This window comes from Oratosquilla oratoria, chromosome 19 (genome assembly GCF_046742065.1).
Source record: "Oratosquilla oratoria isolate Oo_2021 chromosome 19, ASM4674206v1, whole genome shotgun sequence".
NCBI classification, from domain to species: Eukaryota; Metazoa; Arthropoda; class Malacostraca; order Stomatopoda; family Squillidae; genus Oratosquilla; species Oratosquilla oratoria.
Window position 1 is genome coordinate 19,887,744 of NC_134795.1, and position 20,618 is coordinate 19,908,361.

The window sequence follows — 20,618 nt, forward strand, 5'->3', positions numbered from 1 at the left end:
TAGACATGGTACACCTACTGAATAAATCGACTACTCTTGACATGGACTCCCTCGACCTTCATTACCAAATACTGCCATATACTTCCACAGCCCTCTCAATCTTAATCATCCTCTTTATAGTTGTGGTATTAACCAAATTCTTTTGCACAAAGTAAGATCTTCCAAAACATTTCAACCCCATTCCCGACTTACTGTAAACCTAGATTAAGGTTATTCTTGTGTCTCACCCTATATCTTGAATATCATAATAATTTTTATTACACACCATACTGTGAAATAAAACAAATGCTAAGTGACACACCAAACTGTGAAAATGAGATTCCAAACAGTGACGATGACATATCACGTGAACAATATAACATTGGAAAAGGAAATTCTAACAGTGATATACGAAATATGGTGTAAACTCTCGTGTGACAATGGATATAACATATACTCTGGTGAGGCACAACGTTACTCTTCGGAGACACAACATCGCATACCCATACTTATAGTTCAAGATGCCCCTTTGGGACCTCGGATTCACTTCAGCAACTCCCCCCCATCTTCACATTTAACCACCCAGGATTTTGTGTCTCTGAATTTTTTTCACTGTATAACCATACATATAGATTTTTGTTAACCATGTAACCTTAGGTGCCGGGAGCCACCTAACCCCAGGGGGAGAGCGATATGTATACGCCTCATATACATGACGAGTAGTATCGCCCAGTCATATAACCCACTCACTCCCTCACACACTCACCAGACTACCACCAAACACGCCGGCCGACAATAGGGCGCCATGCTGACTAAAGCAGTTCCTGCCACCGCCACGGCCGAGCACGCACACACGAACACACGCGATCGCTCAGGTAACCGCGCAGTGCTGAACACATTATTGCGTGTACTGGCGAGCCTCCCCTGGATATATGTATATTTGACATGTTGGACTGCATTATATAATGTAGCCCCAAGATGGTAATAAGAAGAATCAATTGTAATCTTGCTCGCATAAACTCTTAAGCTTATACGAGCGTGGAACCTCCAAAAATGCTGAGTCCTAGTTTCCGGCCTTCTTAAGGGAATGCACAGAGCTCGGACAGAGAGTCGGTCCGATGATACGTACAAAGGAATAGAGTGCATTGTGATATAGAACCAGGAGGTGATTGACTTAGTGTAGAACCATAGAAGAAATTGTGAACCAATAAAGGAAAGGAACAAATAGTGATGTTTATTGAAGCCGCCTTAAAAACAGTGTTATGTATCTACCAGAAACCAGAGGTGATACAGGGGGCAGTGTTACGAACACGTAAACTGTTTCTCGTAAACTACATCGTTCGGGTAGTTTACGATCTGTAGTCCTCTTCAGCAGAATTCTGAAGAGGACTACAGATAGTAGTCGAAATATACAGTTTCCCTGTACTTCCGTTATTATTTCTCCGATAGTGGGTTTATAGTGAACATTTTTCTACTTGTTTCAGGTGTCTTCTATACATGGTCCAGGTCTCAGCTTCATAAAGAAGGATCAATATACACATTGCTGTGTGTGCCTGTACTTTGGCTGACAGTCTGAGGTGTTTGTTCTCGGACACCTTTGAGCACAGTTTGCCAAACAAATTTGCAGCCTTGTTAATTCTCTCCAGCACCTCCTCATCTCTGTTGGTAGACGGGGTTACAATGCTACCCAGATACCTGAATAGTGGGGATGTTTGAAGTTGTGTTGTTTATTGTAAAGATAGGCAAGTCCTGGTTGGGGCTGACATGCTGTACTACCAATTCGGTTTTCCTAGTATTGATTTGTAGAACGAGAGCTTGATATAATGAAGAGATGGTGATGAGTATATGTTGCATTGTTTCTGGGGTATATGATATTAGTGCAAGGGTATCTGCATACTGCAGGCCAACCACTTTCCTTGCTGTTATTTTAGTATGGGCTTGTAATCACCTGATTTTGAAAAAAGGCTGCCGTCAAAGCGATATTCCAGTCGCATTCCTTTCTCGGCTGTGTTTTGCACCGGGGAAATTACTGTTGAACAACACAGGAGCTAGGACATCTCCTTGCTTCACACCTATCTCAACCGCAAATGCTATTGTTTCAAATTCCTTGATGCGCACCTTTGCTTCCATGTTGACATGGAATGTCTTAAGGCATACTGAGACATTTGTTGGGGACTCCAAATTTTGAGAGGACCCGCCACAGGAGTTCCCGAGGTACAGTGTCGAAAGCCTTGGATAAGTCAATAAACACTATATACAAGTCGGATTTTTGTGCTACACATTTCTCTTGAATCTGCCTGAGAGTGAAAATCCTGCCCATGGTCCCTCTCTTCTTCCTGAACCAGGACTGGGTCTCTGGAAGTACAGGTTCAGAGATATGTGCTATTAAGTGTAACAGCATGATTCTGGCTAGTATTTTGACAGCAGCTGAGGGAAGAAAGATTCCACGGCTGTTATTGACCTTTCTCGTATTTTTCCTTATATATTGGGATGATTATGGAGTTTATCAATGATGTAGGCGGATGTTCGCCATTCCATAGAGTACAGATGGTCTTGTGCAATTGCGTCTTCAGCAAATAGCCTCCGTGTTTCAGTAGTTCCCCCAGGATACCGTCTGGGCCTTATTTCTTCCTTCTTTGATGCTCCTAATGACAGAGGCTACCTCATGAAAATCGGAAAGCCTATCTAGAGCCTGGATAGGTGAAGGTCAGGCATAGCATCAATAACTATTTCATCTGTGATGTTGCGATAGTTAAGTAGAGCTTCAAAATGTTCGTCCTATCGGTTCAGAATATTCTCTCGCTCTTTATGGATAACAGACCCATCACTGGAGGCAACAGGTGATAGGATATTTCTTTTAGGACCATAAATGGTTTTGATGGTGTTAGAGAAGCCTTCCGTGTTGTTAGAATCGGCAAAGCCTTGGATTTCATTGGTCTTATTGATCCACCCGTCATTTTCTAAACCACGAATGTTCCTTTGTGCTTCAGCTCTCAGATGTGTCCACCTCTGGGCTATGGGGGAAGAATTTGGACTGTCAAGGAGTGCATCATGTGCATTACGTTTTTGTTGCAAAAGCTGATGAATATCGTCTGCATGGGTGCGTTCGGTGAAATTGACTGTTGCTTCAGTAGTAGAACGAAAGATTGTGTTAAGCATCTCCAATCAAGAATTCAGGTCTTCCTTCTCTGTGCTGTTGTTCAGAAAAGGTAGAGCTTCTGCAATAGGAGCCCGGAAAAGCTCTTAATTTTTTTTAAGGCTGTGTAGTTCAATTTCTTAGATGCCACTTGCTTCCGAACAGAGCGTCGTACTGTACTTGGAATTGGTACTGAGATCTCACTAAATGGTAATCTGTCCAGCATTCATCCTGTCGCATCACTCTGGTGATGGTTACGTCGTTGATGTTGTCTTGTCATTATGTAGTCCAGCATGTGCCAATGCCTGGACCTGGGATCAGGGCGGCCAATTGTATCACTGGATCCAACGAGGTAGTAAGCAGTAGTACCAACTGCGCGACTGCATTTAACAACACATTTGTTAGACTTCAGGCAAGAAAAAGAACTCATTTACTGTTGGTAACGCTGATAGGGAAGGTGAACTACCATTTGTGTCCTTATTCTATCCCACCAATCCCTTTCAAGGACCCAATGTTTCTCCTACAAATTTAGTCTTCTTTTTTTTTTTTTTTTTTTTTTTTTTTTTTTTACATATGTCTAAGGGCAAAAATCTCTCCCTCACACCCATACCGATACCTTGTGATTGTATGGCATAACTTTGAGATACCAAAACCTCAGGAGTCAAGCACAGAATGAAATAAAACACATAGATCATCTTTTCATCTTATTAAAACTAGTTTGTGTATATACAAGTGAGATTCCTGATGAACAAAAATATACGTAAAATAACAAGTACAGCGAGACGAGAGTAAGCGTGAACAAATCACGAAGTTCCAGGTCAAAGGTCATTTTGGCCACAGAATCCGGCGCCGCAGTTGCCACTTTACCTCAAGAGAGAACAATTTCGTTGAGGGTGGGGAGCCTACGCCTGGAGGTGCTGAGTAGCTGTGGCCGAAGCCGTCACCTTTGCCCTAGTATGAACCTCTTAGACTGTTAGGGCGGATAACACACACTCAGTGCTGGCGTAATCGGAGAGGAGTGCGGGATTCGAACCCGCAACAAAGCGAATATGAGAGTGGGGTGGGCAAGTACATTTATTCTTGGCGTCATCGGAAGCGTGCTGGTCTCGCATTCACTTAGTTGTGGGTTCGAGTCCCGCACGCCTCTCCGATTGCCAGCAAGAGTCCTTCAAGCGCAACATTGGGCAAAGGTAACTGCTTCGGTCACAACTACTCAGCGCCTCATGTCGTATTAGGCTCCTCACCTTTTGTTATCTCGTTGGGACTGCACAAGCATCCTGCGGGTCCTTGGTGAACAAGCCAAGGTTTCTTAGCTTCTCCAAGAAGACCGGTTTCCGGTTATCGGTTTCTGTTTAGCGGTTGCTGGTTAACTATCCGGTGCAGGCTGGAACGAGGCCAGGCAAGGTGCACAAGGCAGAGACAGTGACAGCGGTTCCTGGGATGTAGGACGTACTGAAGACTGTTAATGTCGTGGTGGATGTAGTATTAATGGTGAAGATCTTCCCGGCGTCGTCTTTTGTCTCTTCCTCCTCGATGACAGGTAGGTCACCCTCATCCTGGCTCGAGTCCAGTTCGGCAACCCCGGACTCCCACGCCTTCTCTATGTCTCTGTGGTCAAGGAAAGAGGAAAAGAATATAAGAATGAAAGAGACTGCAAGTGACAATAAGGCTTACACTAGGTAGGACCATGCCCCCGAACCACCAGTCATTCCTATCCATAAAGCTATCTAACCTTTTCTTAAAACAACTGATAGTTTCAGGGCTCACTACATGTTTACTAAGTCTATACCATTCGTTAACCAACCTGTTGGTAAAGCACTTCTTGTCTATTTCCTTTGCAAACCTAGATGTGTCTAAGTCAGACCCACCCACTACTACGAGTCCTGCCCTGCTGTCTAAATACGACAACCTTGACTTCATCATCAGAGGAGGCACGCCAAAGGGACAGAGAGATCCGTCAAGGGACGACAACAGTGCAGGACCTCGGCGCAGTGTCCCTCCGGCATATGCCAAAATTGCTTCACCTTACACCGTTTCAACTCGTCTGAACAATTCCATCTCCTTTCTCGTGGCAAAATCGAATCCTCCTTTTTTTTTTTTTTTTTTTTTTTTTTTTTTTTTTTTTTTTTTTTTTTTTTTTTTTTTTTTTTTTCTTTTAGAGGGGGTATGGGGCCACTGGATCCAGCACCAATGACATTGGCACTACATCCCTGGAGCTCCTCCCCAAAATATAGAAAATATGTAAACATGGGAGAATCATGAAGCGCGGGCAGATTTTGTGAGCGTCTTCTTTCCTCAGGGCATAAATCACGTTTGGTACAAGGAATCCTATTGTAGTGACTGAAACATCCTGGCGACAGAGTCTCAGCCTGCTCACGAACATTTTACAAATAGGTCTGCTCTAGTTGAAAAAATTATATACATATATACTGTGTGTGTGTGTGTGTGTGTGTGTGTGTGTGTGTGTGTGTGTATGTGTGTGTGCGTGTGTGTGTGTGTGTGTATTCACCTCGGATCTGCTGCAGTCTCTGTCGAGACAGCCAGACACCACCCTACGGCAGTGAGCTCAGAGCTCATTATTTGCCGATCTCTGGGACAGCAAGGTCACAACTCCTTGACTAACGTCCCGTACCTACTCACTGCTAGGTGAACAGGGGTTACACGTGAAAGGAGACAAACCCAACTTATCTCCGCCCGGCCGGGGAATCGAACCCCGGTTCTCTGGCTTGTGAGGCCAGTGCTTTACCAATCCGCCACCGAGCCGTGTGTGTGTGTGTGTGTGTGTGTGTGTGTGTGTGTGTGTGTGTGTGTGTGTGTGTGTGTGTGTGTGTGTGTGTGTGTGTGTGTGAGTGTATGTATGTATGTGTGTGTGTTTGTGTGTGTGTGTGTGTGTGTGTGTGTGTGTGTGTGTGTGTGTGTGTGTGTGTGTGTGTGTGTGTGTGTGTGTGTGTGTGTGTGTGTGTGTGCGTGTGTGTGTGTGTGTGTGTGTGTGCGTGTGTGTGATTTGGTTTAAGGTCGCGAACTGCCCTTATCAGGAGGCTAGGACGATACCCCTTACAAAGGACTTTGTAGCGTGGCATTGAATGAACCACGCCCTTGGTTCAACTCGTTGGCGGCGGGGTTCGGACTACCCTCACTTCGACCTCCGCCGCAAGTAGCGACGCTCTAACCATGTATACAAACTGAATTACATAAGGCATTCTTTCTTAAACGAAGTTTTGTGTATTTCGTCCTATCAGCTGGTAGGGAAAAGGTGATGCTTTGAACAAACATAGAGAAATATAAAAAGATAAATAAATAATAGACGTGGAAATGCCAGTGAAGAGTACTATAGATATTTGCTACATTATCGCGAAAGTTAGAAGGAGATAAATACTCAAGTTTAGCGAGGTTCAAAGGTTACTAACTACTCATAATTAGCGAGTGTTAACCTACTCACTCTAAGATTATTTAAGGCTAAGAAGGATATACACTAGATCTCAGTGTGGCCTCGTAAAATTTTCCCCTAGATGGGGGGAATACCATTAAGTTGCAGTCACAAAACTGTAGCAACAAATAACGCCTAGCGTCTGCGAGTTCCACAAGAAACTCTGTCTGTCTACATAGTAAAAGCTTCTTACCCTTTGCGAGTTGGGAAGCCAAGTCAGAAGGCGCCCACCCACACCCATCCAGTTCACATGGTCGTGGGCACGACGTGTGAAAGCGTCCACAGACACTCCATGGTTATTTGAGAGCACGACGTCGTGTCATGAACGGCCCACGGCGAGGGGTCGATACGTGTGAAACGAGCCTTAGAATTGTGGAAGAATGATTCCACAAGAAATACTCACTTTATGTCTGCGAAGGCTGCTCTTCTTCTCCGGCCGGTGCAAGTTGGGGTATCGATGACGGAGAGGCAAATGCTCACCGTGGTAATAGTTGACGTCATAAGTACAGATTGCGTATGTTGCCTCCTGACGGCTAAAAGAAACTTGTCATTCCTCTCCTCGTTTGGAGCAGAGCCTACGGCCGAAGCCACCATAAGACCCAAGATGAGGAGTTTGAACTTCATCTTCTGAAAAAAAAAAAGAGTTATAGCTTTTGTTCATCCATTTATTATTATTTGTAAGCGAGGTTTGTCTTATGAGGTGATAGGCTGACAATTTCCTTGAGCCAACCTGTAACTCAGCACATTGGACCGTTTACTCAGACAAAATACCCTCAATAAACAAAATATAAACAACCGGACCTGACTAGCAACTATATTTTACCCCTAAACAGCTCCGATGTTGTCAAATTTCCAAAACAATCTTCATGGATATATAACAGAGGCGCACACAAGTCGTCAGCTAACAGTGACTAAAAGCAATTTTACGTTCACAGTGATAAAATAATATAAGAAAGTGCATGATATATTATTGTATTCTCTTTCCTTCTTCGTTTGTAACAAGACAAACTTCGGTGCGTCTGTGAGGACTGAGAGATTTGAATGCCAATGATATAATGACTGGGCCTTAGATCTTTTTACACACACACGCATATGTATTCATATATATATATATATATATATATATATATATATATATATGAAGACATCCTGACAGGTTGTAAGAGGAGTAGAGGGAAACACACAAGTAAAACAGGAGTTTATTCCTTGACCAGTTTCGCACAGTGATGCTTCTTCAGAAAGAATGTTTGCATTACAGAATAACTGATATTAGATACAAAAAATATTAAGAAAAAGAGGGTATAAGGGAAGGTCACTTCCTATTCATGGTGGCACGAAATCGTGCGGGTTGGTCGGACTGGCGCTCCGTGTGGTATATATACTTATATACTTATATATATATATATATATATATATATATATATATATATATATATATATATATATATATATATCAACAAAGATATGTCGTAGCGCATTTGTAAAATAATACTGATGACCCACTTTCGGAGAAGAATAAGCGAAGATATAGTGATCTGTATATTTCGATCACTTACTGTGATCCTCTTCAGCAGATATCTGCTGAAGAGGATCACAGTAAGTGATCGAAATATACAGATCTCTATATCTTCGCTTATTCTTCTCGGAAAGTGGGTCATCAGTATTATATATATATATATACAGTATATATATATATATATATATATATATATATATATATATATATATATATTGATTTAAACTATGACAAATGTAACTGAAGGCGGAGAAAATATACGAGAAATAATGGAAGAATTACTGCCTTAACGTTTCGACCCTTAGGGTCTTGATCACAAAGCATAACACAAAAGTATAACATGGACATTTTATACACATACATGTCACCTCACAGGGTGCCTGGGAAAGGTCGTCGCGCTCGGAACATTTGATAGTTTATTGATAGTGGATGAAAACAAACGGACAAATGTTCCGAGCGCGACGACCTTTCCCAAGCACCCTGTGAGGTGACATGTATGTGTATAAAATGTCCATGTTATACTTTTGTGTTATGCTTTGTGATCAAGACCCTAAGGGTCGAAACGTTAAGGCAGTAATTCTTCCATTATTTCTCGTATATTTTCTCCGCCTTCAGTTACATATATATATATATATATATATATATATATATACATATATATATATATATATATATATATATATATATACAGTAAATATATATTTGATTGAAGATCAGAGCTAATTCTGTATCCACTGTTTCTAAGAGATTTTCCCGATTTTCCGAATGTATTGTTTATAACTCGAAGAGAGGTTAAACACAAGGGTTCCGAGTTCCATGGTGTTATTCGATAGAAGAATATTACACAAAAAAATATGTATAAAGTACAAGATTTCGGTTGACCCATACAAACATCTTCAGGTAAATAAAAGTTAAAATACAGATCAGTATTTAAATATAGATATATGAAGATACTAGAAGAGGTAGGTTGAAACTGAGTGTTATGTCATGTGGGGTTGGGGATTCGCATTAGCGGAAGATAGCAGGACATTATGTCACTGGAGGACGTTCGCTGTTACCACGCAGCCAAGTTGGGTAGATGTAAAGGAGTAACTGTGTCTGTCTGTATATTAATTATTGGGGCGTATTGTGAGATGTAGACTCTTTCTAAAATATGTAGTTTCTTATGATAGTTGTACTGTTTAAGTATTCTCGTGATGTTAACTAGATGTTGCCTAGTAAGAGTTTTGTTGTGTGTGCTTGTGTCATGTGTGCATAGAACATTAGTCTATTTAAGGAGATTGTTGTCTTTAGTCAAGTTGTTTCTCATGATAAGGCTGGAGACTTGTATTTTTGTAGTATATGATAAGAGCCAATTTGTCGTGTGAGTTGGTGCAAGTTACGTAATAAATTGTGTGTGCGGAAGATTTGTTGTTTTGTTTGTGTTGTCCTATAGTGCGAGTATCGTCTTCTAATCAGTGAGGGAGTTGGAAAAGCCGTTATTAATATATATCTATTTGACGCGCGATACTTCAAAGCAGAAAGGTTTCCAAGAGGAGCAACTCCTGAATGCGCGTCGAAGGTATGCCCAAACGACACTAAGTTTGTACCTTTGGAGGCACTCACGGCACCCTGGCACCTTCCAGTGTCAGTCTTCTTCCCGCAATGTGTTGCCTTGACAGTGGATGAGGATGTTCTGCAATAACACTAATGGTTCTGCAATAACACTAATCGACAACTCTGTCCAGTACCTAAGCCATGCAGGTGTTGAATAGAGTTTTGGCGAGGAAGCACCCGTACTCAATTTTGAATTAATAGAGAGAAAACTGGATACACCTCTTTCACACCCCACAGCACTCTCCTTGAGATCAGGTCAGGTATCAGGCCAACAACCCTTGTAGAACCCCACGAGTCCACAGAAGATTCAAGAGTACGATGTACTGAGTCAAATGCCTTCTTATGATCAACATAGGCAGCAAGGCAACTCTGTCGAAATTCACGTCGGGGTTCCACAAACAAACGAAGTGCTAGGATCCAGTCGGCTGTTAGTTCATTGGGTGTAACCCAAGCTTCTCAGATTTCTAAAATTTGAGCGGGTGTAATTCGCCAAAATCTGTGATAACCACAGAGAGGCGAGCACTTTGTCCGCCACGATGAAGGACGTCAATAATGTAATTATTGCGGTCTTACCGGCCCCCTTTTACCTTTGTAAGCAGCGACGGCCATCCCATTTTCCAGTCAAAAGAAATGATACGGGACTCCCTACCGTGTTGTGAACAGCTGCCCAGGATGTAACACTTCATCCCATACCATACAACACATAATGGAAGACTGCATTATACACAATCATGCACGCAAACAACACAACATACACTCTATAAAGGATTTGTGGGAAAACCCAGTTTCGGCTGTGGCCTTCCTTGGGGAGACGGGACTGCTCGGACAGACAGTCTAGGGAACGACAACAACAACAACAACAACAACAACCCGTCGACCATGACCCCACCTGCGGAATTCAGCAACTCCACTTTGACGTTGCAGATATCAACCGCTTTTCCACCTTTCAACTTACATCTCTTCTAAGCCATTGGGGGTAAACGGCCACGGTTCAGTGCGATACTGTCCCATACGGTAGCTGCTTGGCTCAGGGCTTAAGTCGAAGATTCAACTTAAGCTATCTCAGCCGATGCCCTCTTCGAGCACGGAGGGTCCACCGGGTATCTTGGTCAGAATAGAAGACTAAATAAGCGTTTTGTTATCCCAAATGAGGCATCCTAGCGTAAATACAACTTTGAGGGTATTGCCTAGTCTCCAGGACTGCCGTCTAGAGGCCCTGCAGGAACACCATGCGTAGTTTGGTGAGGCCTGACTCATGAAACCTTCTTCTACATTGTGTATGCTTTTTTCCTCATCAGGGTCTTCAACTCTTCTCACTGACAGGGAACCAGTGGAAGAAACCACTTTAGTAACTAACAACCCGACTATCCTGCAGGTAGCATTGGGTTACATGGACAACTGTGCAATCATGTCATATTGATTTTTGGTTCGAACCCGTGCCTTTTGACTTACTAAGCCAGACTCTTACCCACTTGGCCAAAGACAGCAACCCTACCAGTGGTTACGTTGGATAGATGAATTGATTTTCTTGTTCCTCCATTAACATTATCAGATGGATAAGTGCCCTTTATCAACGGGGAAGCTAATTGAGGTGGAATTATTTATTCCTCTATTTATCTATTTACGTATTCATTTATTTATTCAGTTAGTTATGTTATTTAGTTGTTATGGCACACACGGAACCGGTGCAACTGCTGTATCATTCGCAGCCACGGACAGATCCTCTTTTAAGCCTCCTTGACAGATGTGATCAAATCGGGCCTCGCGTCTCAATATGTTGTCTTTCAATATTTAGTATAACAAAAATCTAATGTCTCTGGCTAAGGCTGGCATACGACACGAAAATTAAAGATCAATTTCCGACTTTTTGTAGAGTAAGGGTGCAGCTACCAATTTACTAATTGGGACCCGCACTTCCTAATACCAGCTTTGGGCACAAGCATAACCCACTCACCTACGATGCGTATCGGGATTGTGTTGATTATGTGATGCGATTCCATATGCAGCAGTTCATTAAAAAAAAATGTATTACACATCAAATTGCATTGATACAATAACATTATCTATTTGTTTTTGTGGCTCTTGGGATGTGAGATATGGTACTATAACATATAGACACTTTTTTCCATATACAACAGTTAGTTTTTAGATAATTTATATATTATACATCAAATCGCATTGATACAATGACATCAAAGGGTGTATAGGATACATTAATTATAGATCAGGAAAAAGTGTCGGGAACAGTGCCTCTGCAGCGAGGAAAACGGGCGGATTCTCTCTGCTGCAGGAGCTGTTGAGTGTTGTTCCCATTGCACAATATTGCCCTCGAATCTAGAAGCGTTGGTAAACAACCTTCGTCGAAACACAAGTGCAGTCTTTCGCTAAGATACCCACATAGCCTTTATCTAAACTAAACCAGGCAATGTGGTTCAGACACTAACCTTATTTTGTTGATTCGCGAGCAACTATTCTTGGCTGCATCTGTGCCAAGGACTGAGGTGCATTTACAATATATACAGTATATGACACCTGCCCCATCCCCACCTCCACCCCTAGGCCTATTAGGCGAATATTCAGGGAAGAAAACACGATAGAATACTCATGGGACGGACTCTGGCAGTACGAGGAAAATCCGATAAGGAAACTTTAGATAAGGTTTTCAAGAATAACTCCCGAGTACCCGAGTACAGGAAGGGTGCAGGTTTCCTCCTGCACCTGAAGCTGTAGTGTCTGAGTCCTGTTTTACACTCACATCACACATGGAGAAAATTGTTGTAGATTTCCTCGAATAGGCCAAAGGGGATGCAAACCGACGTAGCCTATTGTTCTGTCCAAGCCCCACTTGTTAGCAAGTGCAATCTCCGGTCAAAAGGTAATTCAACCTCGTTTGCATACATGTACATACACACATACATACATACATACATACATACATACATACATACATACATACATACATACATACATACATACATACATATAGACTTGTTGCACTGAAGATGTAATATACGAAAGCGCTCTGCTTCGTTAGTTTCTTTTTCCAAGTGGTCTACTTTGCATAAGTGAACACACGTACCCGTGTTCTTATTAGCATACATACATGCATACATAAATACATATATACATACATACATACATACATACATACATACATACATACATACATACATACATACATACATACATACATACTGCACTTTTTTTAATGATGATGGAGAAAGAAATGAGGAAATAGTAGGAAAATTTATTGCTTACGTTTCGACCTCAGAATGTTTTTATCAAAGCTTACAACATTTGGTCCCAATCGGACGAAATATACACACACTGCCTCCATTTCACAAGCCATATGGGAAAGCTGCACAATTTTTATTATTTTCTAAATTTTTTATATGGCTGGTAGGTTTTACAAGGCATACGAAGCCTTCTCTATTATTCATGCTTTCATTGATATGAATATAAGCAGCTTCAATTGTTTTTCTCAACCTTTATTAAGAACAACCGCATTATTCCAGTCAGGGAGATAATCTTGTTCTTCAATATGCCTAACAATGGAATTAATTGTCCGGTGTGTTTTTACGTCATTCTTATGTTCAATTAACCTTTTTGTAAATCCTCGACCAAATTCTCCATGGTGTGCTGAAGGGCAACTTGTACACGGAATTTTATATACCACACTATTTTCATTCGTCGCGTTAGTATTTTTATGTATAATGATCTGGCTGATCTTGTGACATGTTGTCCCTGCTATCCTTATACCTGCTTTCAAAAGGAATGCGTCAAGAATCGGACTTATGTCAGTGTTTGGTTCAGCTATATGGCGCGTGTTTTGTTTTTTTCTAAACAACTTCTTTATTTCCATTTTTACTTTTGTCGCTTATTAGCTTCGTTTTCTATTTCAGTTTACATAATAGTCCTTCAGGATATTTAGGTTTAATGAATGTTTTCATAATATGTTCCAATTCTTCGGCCAGGAATTCTTCATCACAAATTCTAAGAGATCTTAAAAAGAAACTCATTACTGTACCTGGTTTTGTTCTCTCACTATGACCTGAATTATAGGGTATGTAATCAGGTTATAGAACAAAATTAGGCGCAATAATAGGTTTGTGATGAAGAATTCCTGGCAGAGGAATTGGAACACACACACACACACATATATATATATATATATATATATATATATATATATATATATATATACATATATATATATATATATATATATATATATATATATATATATATAGTTACAAAGCTTTACGGGGCCTTTTGACTTGTATCATAAGATATTCTAAGATGATATGAATGATTCCCAAGAACCTATCTTTTTGGGATATTTGCCCACAGAATAAAATTGTAAAAGGTCGCCATTCAATCTGGTGTCATCATGAAAAAAAAGGTAGGTTTATCTATTACAATATTCATTAAAATTAACAGGAATAACAATATAATTATAACAAAAGACACATCATTGAATTAAGGATTTACAAAAATAAATAAATAAATACATACATACATATACATATACCAAGGCTTTTTTTCCCCTTACCAGGGGGGTAGCCAAAAAGGACAAGACACAAAAACATTCCCACCCATTTCATCCCCGAAAACACTCCACACCCCTCCACCCTCCCTCCCATCTTAGCACCTCCTAGATGACGGGTCATCCCTGCACCCTGTCCACTGCCCTGGGTCAGAAGCAGTGTCGCAGGACACAGCACATCCACAGCAAGGCCGCTTCATTAAATCGGCGACCCCCCCCTCTCCGTCCTCCCATATCAAGGAGAGGACGGGGAGAAATCCCTTCGGGCTGCGTCAAAAAACTTTTGCTCACACACACTACCTCACCCCCATTCCCCCGTCCAATCCACCTCATGCATCTTAACATTTTCCATATACAACCATTCTCCATTCACCCCTGTCTTCTGTCCTCTCCCGTCCTTCCTCAACCGACATTCCCCTCTTCCCCAAAGCCCCCTTCACCCCAGCCATCCATCTCATCCTAGGACGTCCCCTCATGTTTACTCCCTCCACATCTGCCTTCCATACCTCCTTTACTAGTCTTTCTTCACTCATTCTTTCCATGTGTCCAAACCATCCTAATACTCTTTCATCCACCCTATCTCCCAGCTCCCTTTCCACCCCTGTTCTCCTCCTCACTTCCTCATTTCTCACTCTATCTAGCCTAGTAACCCCCATCATACTTCTCAGACACTTCATCTCAAACACATTCAAGTTCCTTCTCTCTTCCTCTCTCATGTTCCATGTTTCTGCTCCATACAGTGCTGTTGGCACAATCACTCCTTCATACAGTCTCCTCTTAGCATCCATTCCCAGATTCCTATTCCTCATTACACTTTTTAAACCACCAAGGCATTTGCTCGCTTCTCTCAATCTACATTCTACCTCCACCTTCACTCCACCCTTCCCTGCTACATTTGCACCCAAATATCTAAAACTATCCACTTCCTCCAGTTGCTCTCCCTTAATGCTCACTTCCAGATTACTGCCACTTTCACCCTTTGTACATCTCATCACCTTACTTTTACCCACATTTATCTTTAGCTTTCTTCTATCACACACTCTCCCAAACTCTGCCACCAGCTTCCTCAATCCTTCCTCCGATCCTGCCACAAGCGCAGTGTCGTCCGCAAACAACAATAAATAAATAAATAAATAAAATAAACATGATTCCAGGTTCTTAAACACAATTTTAACGGGCGTGAAACAAAGAAATAGTTACCAAGAGATTCACTGTCCCGGCTTCATACATAATATCCTAATTAATAACCGAATTAAAAGATACAGACAGGGGGAGGAAAAGACTTACATTAACACAGCCGAGGAATCTGCGCTCGAGGCTGACACGTCTTCCTAATGGGCGATCTTTCTCACAGAACAAACTCACCCCTGATTGGCTCACAAATCAGCGTCTATGGAGTTTGAACCTGATTGGCCAAGACAGACTTAACGTATTTGCACGCGTTGGTAACTCTTTCACTTCATTCCATTTCCTTATCCTTCCATGCTCAAGCCTTTCGTCTTTATTCACGCCTTTGCACTCGACCATGAGCTGTCTAGGAAAGACCACCCGCTTGCTATAGTTTGTACGGTCCTAGAAGACCGTTCAGGATGTGGCGCCACACGTCGTGCCAAAGCAATCTTAATACATAGCCCTCTCTCTCTCTCTCTCTCTCTCTCTCTCTCTCTCTCTCTCTCTCTCTCTCTCTCTCTCTCTCTCTCTCTCTCTCTCTCTCTCTCTCCTCTCTTTTATTTCCCATTTATGTGCGATTTTATTTTTCTATTCTGTATCTTGTAAAAGAAGCTCTATAGTACAATGCGTACCACTTTTTAGAATTATAACGACCATTACCTACACCCTATCGCACCTGTGACACCTCCTCGGCATGGCAACCTGGGAGGGAAAATGCGCTACTGCCACGTCTTATAGAATTGATTCAAATCGTTTTTATAATCCTAAAAAGTGATACCCGTTGTGCCATACAGCTTCTTTTACTATATACAGAATAAAAGAAAATCAAAGAGCACATACATGGTAAACAAGAGAGAGAGAGAGAGAAAGAGAGAGAGAGAGAGAGAGAGAGAGGGAGAGAGAGAGAGACATGCATTAAGGTTGATTTGGCAGAATGGCTAGTAGTAAATCTTGTCATGTTAAATCCTGAGCGGATTCCTTAGGGTTGATTCACACTATCGGTCCGGTCGCGCTCCGCTCTCGGTTCTGAGGTATTCACACCATCGGTCCGCTCTCGTTCCCGTCATCCCCCCTCCCTCGACACCAGTAGAAGTCTTACCATCAGTTACGAAGGATGTGTGACTTTTCTGACGCCGAGTTGGCAATAATCGCTATTGCACTTGATGAAGAAGAAGAAGGAAAACAAAATAGAAAAAGAAAGAGATTGTGGGTTCATCCTATGTTGCAAGATAGGAAGACTGAAGGAGAATTTCATACTCTGTATCCTCGTCTTATTGATGATGAGAGTAAATTCCACAGGTATTTCAGAATGAACAAAGGAACATTTGAGAAAATACTATCAAAATTGAGGATGACCTGAAATGTACAAGAAGATGCTGCACTTCCTGGCACTGATGTGCTTGCACCATAAGTTATAGTGGGAGATGAGGCTTTCCCGCTGAAGAGAAATTTGATGAGGCCCTACCCAGGTTCACAGACTGAACATAAGGTAGAGAAGAGGATTTTTAATTATAGATTATCTAGAGCCAGGAGGATAGTTGAGTGCACATTTGGTATTCTAGTGCAAACCTTCAGAATATATTTAAGGAAACTTAAACCTATGCCTTCTAACGTTAATGCAATCATAACACAACATGCATACTTCACAATCTGATATCTGTTGCATTACCAGATACTGTTGTCATGCCTCCATCAAACACAGTACGTCCAATGAGAGGAAGAGGGGGAAATGCTACAAAGGAGGCTTTTGGCGTGAGAGAAACACTGAAAGATTATTTCAGCTCCCCAGCTGGTTCAATGCCTTGGCAAAATGATAAAATATAAGTAGACAAACAAACTTGGGTAGGAATATTTGTTGAGTGAGCTAAGGAGATGCATTTCCGCAGTGGATAATAGGTTGTTATTATATATATGGAATTTTTTTCTTCGGTTAATAATGTGTATTTTTTTTTTCTCTCAGTACCTTGGCAATATGATAAGTATGCAAACATTATTGTATAGGAAAATTGTTTAGTGAGGATAGGAAATGCATTTCCACAGTGGACATTAGGCTATTGTATGGAATTTCTTACCTTCACAACCCATCTGCCTGCTTATTTCAACACAGCTTCTTCTTTTCGCCACGTTATCACTGTAGTGCAGCGAAGTCAGGTCATACAGCTCTGGTTTACCTTTTGACTAATTCTATTAGCATTTCATCTGAATCCACAAAATTAAAGTAAGTTTTGTAGGTTATATTTTATTCAGTTGGTGCTTATGTATATCCTCGCTGTACGCTTTGTCATTGTATCAGTGATAAATAAAAAGAAAACGTATTTTTATCATTTTTCTAACTTTCTCATGATCCCACTGGGGTGTTTCCTTTGGATTATCCATGGTTTGGTAGGACAGAAGGTATAACTACTTGCTTATATGAAGGCTGAATCTCGACTGGAGTGGAGCAGGAGGAGCAGGACCGTGGCAACTGAGTTCACACTGGCGCTCACAGTCCGGTCACGCTCCGCTCTCGCTCCAGTAAAAATATCTTTTGACGGAACCGTGACCGGAGCGAGACCGGAGCGAGAGCGCCAGTGTGAATGCTTCCATTGAAATTAATGAGACAATATTGGACCGGACCGATAGTGTGAATCAAGCCTTAGAGTGCGCAAACTATACAGTAGCAGTATATATAAGGCGGCTCTTACCATTGAGCATTTTTAAGGGCTATTCATTAAGGCTTGTACATCCTGGGGACATGAGGACAAGATACTTGGACATCAAGCCTTGGATCTATATCAACCAAAAGCGGGGAAAGTAGTCAGAAACATAAAGGAAATTAGAAACACGGGAAAAAATGATTGAGAGGTAAACTGCAATGAGTAGATGTAGTATTAGAGAGAAGAAAATGAGGGGAATTTTGCTCGAAGAAAAAGCATGGCTGTGTTTGAGCATGTGGGCGTGATTCCGTTCCGTGGGAAGTGTGTGTGTACGTTTCCTACGAAAGGTAGAAAGTAGAGGCCTCACTCAACTCTTCTACTCCACTTCGCACACTCTTCTCCATTCTGTTCACGTGTCCAAACCATCTCAGCAATTCCTAGCTCATTCCTTTCTACCCACTCTTGTAGCTTCGTGCTTGTTTGTATTTGACATTCCGTCTATCTCTATCTATCTATCTATCTACATTTATATTGATATACCAAAGGTTTTTTCCCCTTACAAAAGAGGTAGCCAAGTCAGAGGCACGCAGCAACTCACTTCCACCCCTTCCACTCCCACCCTCCACCCTTGTTTCCCTCCTCATCTTAGCTCCTCGTGGATGTCGGGACATCCCTGTATCACCGGGTCATAAGAATTTATCTATTTATTCATCTATATATCTACTTCACTCTACATGTGCTCCTTCTTCAAACCAATGCACCTTTGCTTATTGTAAAAAAAAAAAAAAAAAAAAAAAAAAAAAAAAAAAAATCACAATGAGGCGATTCTCCCCAACCGTTCGAGTGCGTTTGAGTACAGACGACTTCGGTTACAATTTTCTACATTTTCGAATATCCAAAGGTCAAATGACCTTTGCATGATATATCTAGAAACTGAATGGCAAACTAGAAGAGGGTGAACGTTAAAAACAAAGTTAGACACAATGTTGGAATGTTCTTAGAAAAGTCTAGAATACGAAGTTTTCGTCTCGGTTTTTAGATTGACAACGGTTGGCAAGACTCGGCCCAGTGTGGAGCGGTTTTTAGTAAACAAAGTTCTCCACCATTCATCAGAACCGAGTCGATTGTGCTCTCCACCTGTCCTCTATTCCGAACGTTCTTCTAATCAAATTGTCTTCTTCTTTATACCCTTCTCGATTTCTTTATCTCCTAGTTTAAGAATAAATAAATAAATAAATAAATAAATAAGTAAATAGATCAATAAATAGATAAATAACTGAATAACTGAATGAATAAATAAATAAGTAAATAAATAAATAAATATATAAATAAATGAATAAATGAATAAATGAATAAATGAATAAATGAATAAATGAATAAATGAATAAATGAATAAATGAATAAATATATAATTGATTAAATAAATGAATAAATAAATAAGTAAATAAATAAATAAATAAATAAATAGAAGTAAATAAATAAAATAAATAAACAAATAAGTGGATAGATAAATGCATAAGTAAATAAATAAATAAACAAATAAATAAATAGATAAATAAAAGATGAATAAATAAATAAATAAATAAGTAAATAAATAAATAGATAATAAATACATAAATAAACAAATAAATAAATAAAATAAATAAGTATATAAATAAAATAGATAAACAAATAAATTAATAAATAAATAAACAAACAAATAAATAGATAAAAATAAATAAAATAAATAAGCAAATAAATAAATACATGAATAGATAAATAAATAAATATATTTTAGATAAATAAATAGGTAAATAGAGAAACGAATAAATAAATGAATAGGTGAACAAATAAATAAATCAATGAATGAATAATTGAATAAACAGACAAATAAATAGATAAATATTTGAGCGAATAAATAAATGAATAGTTGAATAAATAAAAGAATAAATAAATAAATAAATAAATAAATAAATGAATAGACGAAGAACTGGATAAATAAATAAAATAGATAAACATATAAAATGTATAACGAATACACATGTTAGATAACTAGAATTAATCAAATAAATAGATGAATTAGATAATTGTCTAGAAAAATATATAGAATAGATAGAAAATAAAGAAGGGAGTAGATTAATTTGACAAATAGATAAAGTGAATAAATGAATAAACAACAAAATATATAAACAAACAAAATAAGAAAAAAATAAAGAAATGTAAGTAGATAAGTAAAAGTAGAGATATGAACAAATAAATCAAATGAATAAATGATAAAGTGAATAAATGAATTAATAAAGTAAATAAGGAAGTGTATTGATTAGATAACAAGATAAAAAGAAATAAATGAATTAATGAATAATATTGATAAGCGAATAGAAAACGGATATCATTTACACGTCACCGTGGACAGTACCAGCCTTCCCTCCCTTTCCTCCACTCCTCTTCCCCTCTCCTCTCCTCTCCTCCCTCCTCTCCTCTTCTGCCTCAGGTACTACCTACCACGCGTCCTGCCTCTGACGTCATACATTTCACTACAAGGGGAGGTCCCCTCGGCGGCTGAATAAAATCATTTGACGGCGTTTTGGTAGGACAAATATTACAAAAATGTATCAACCGAAGCAAGACAGGAC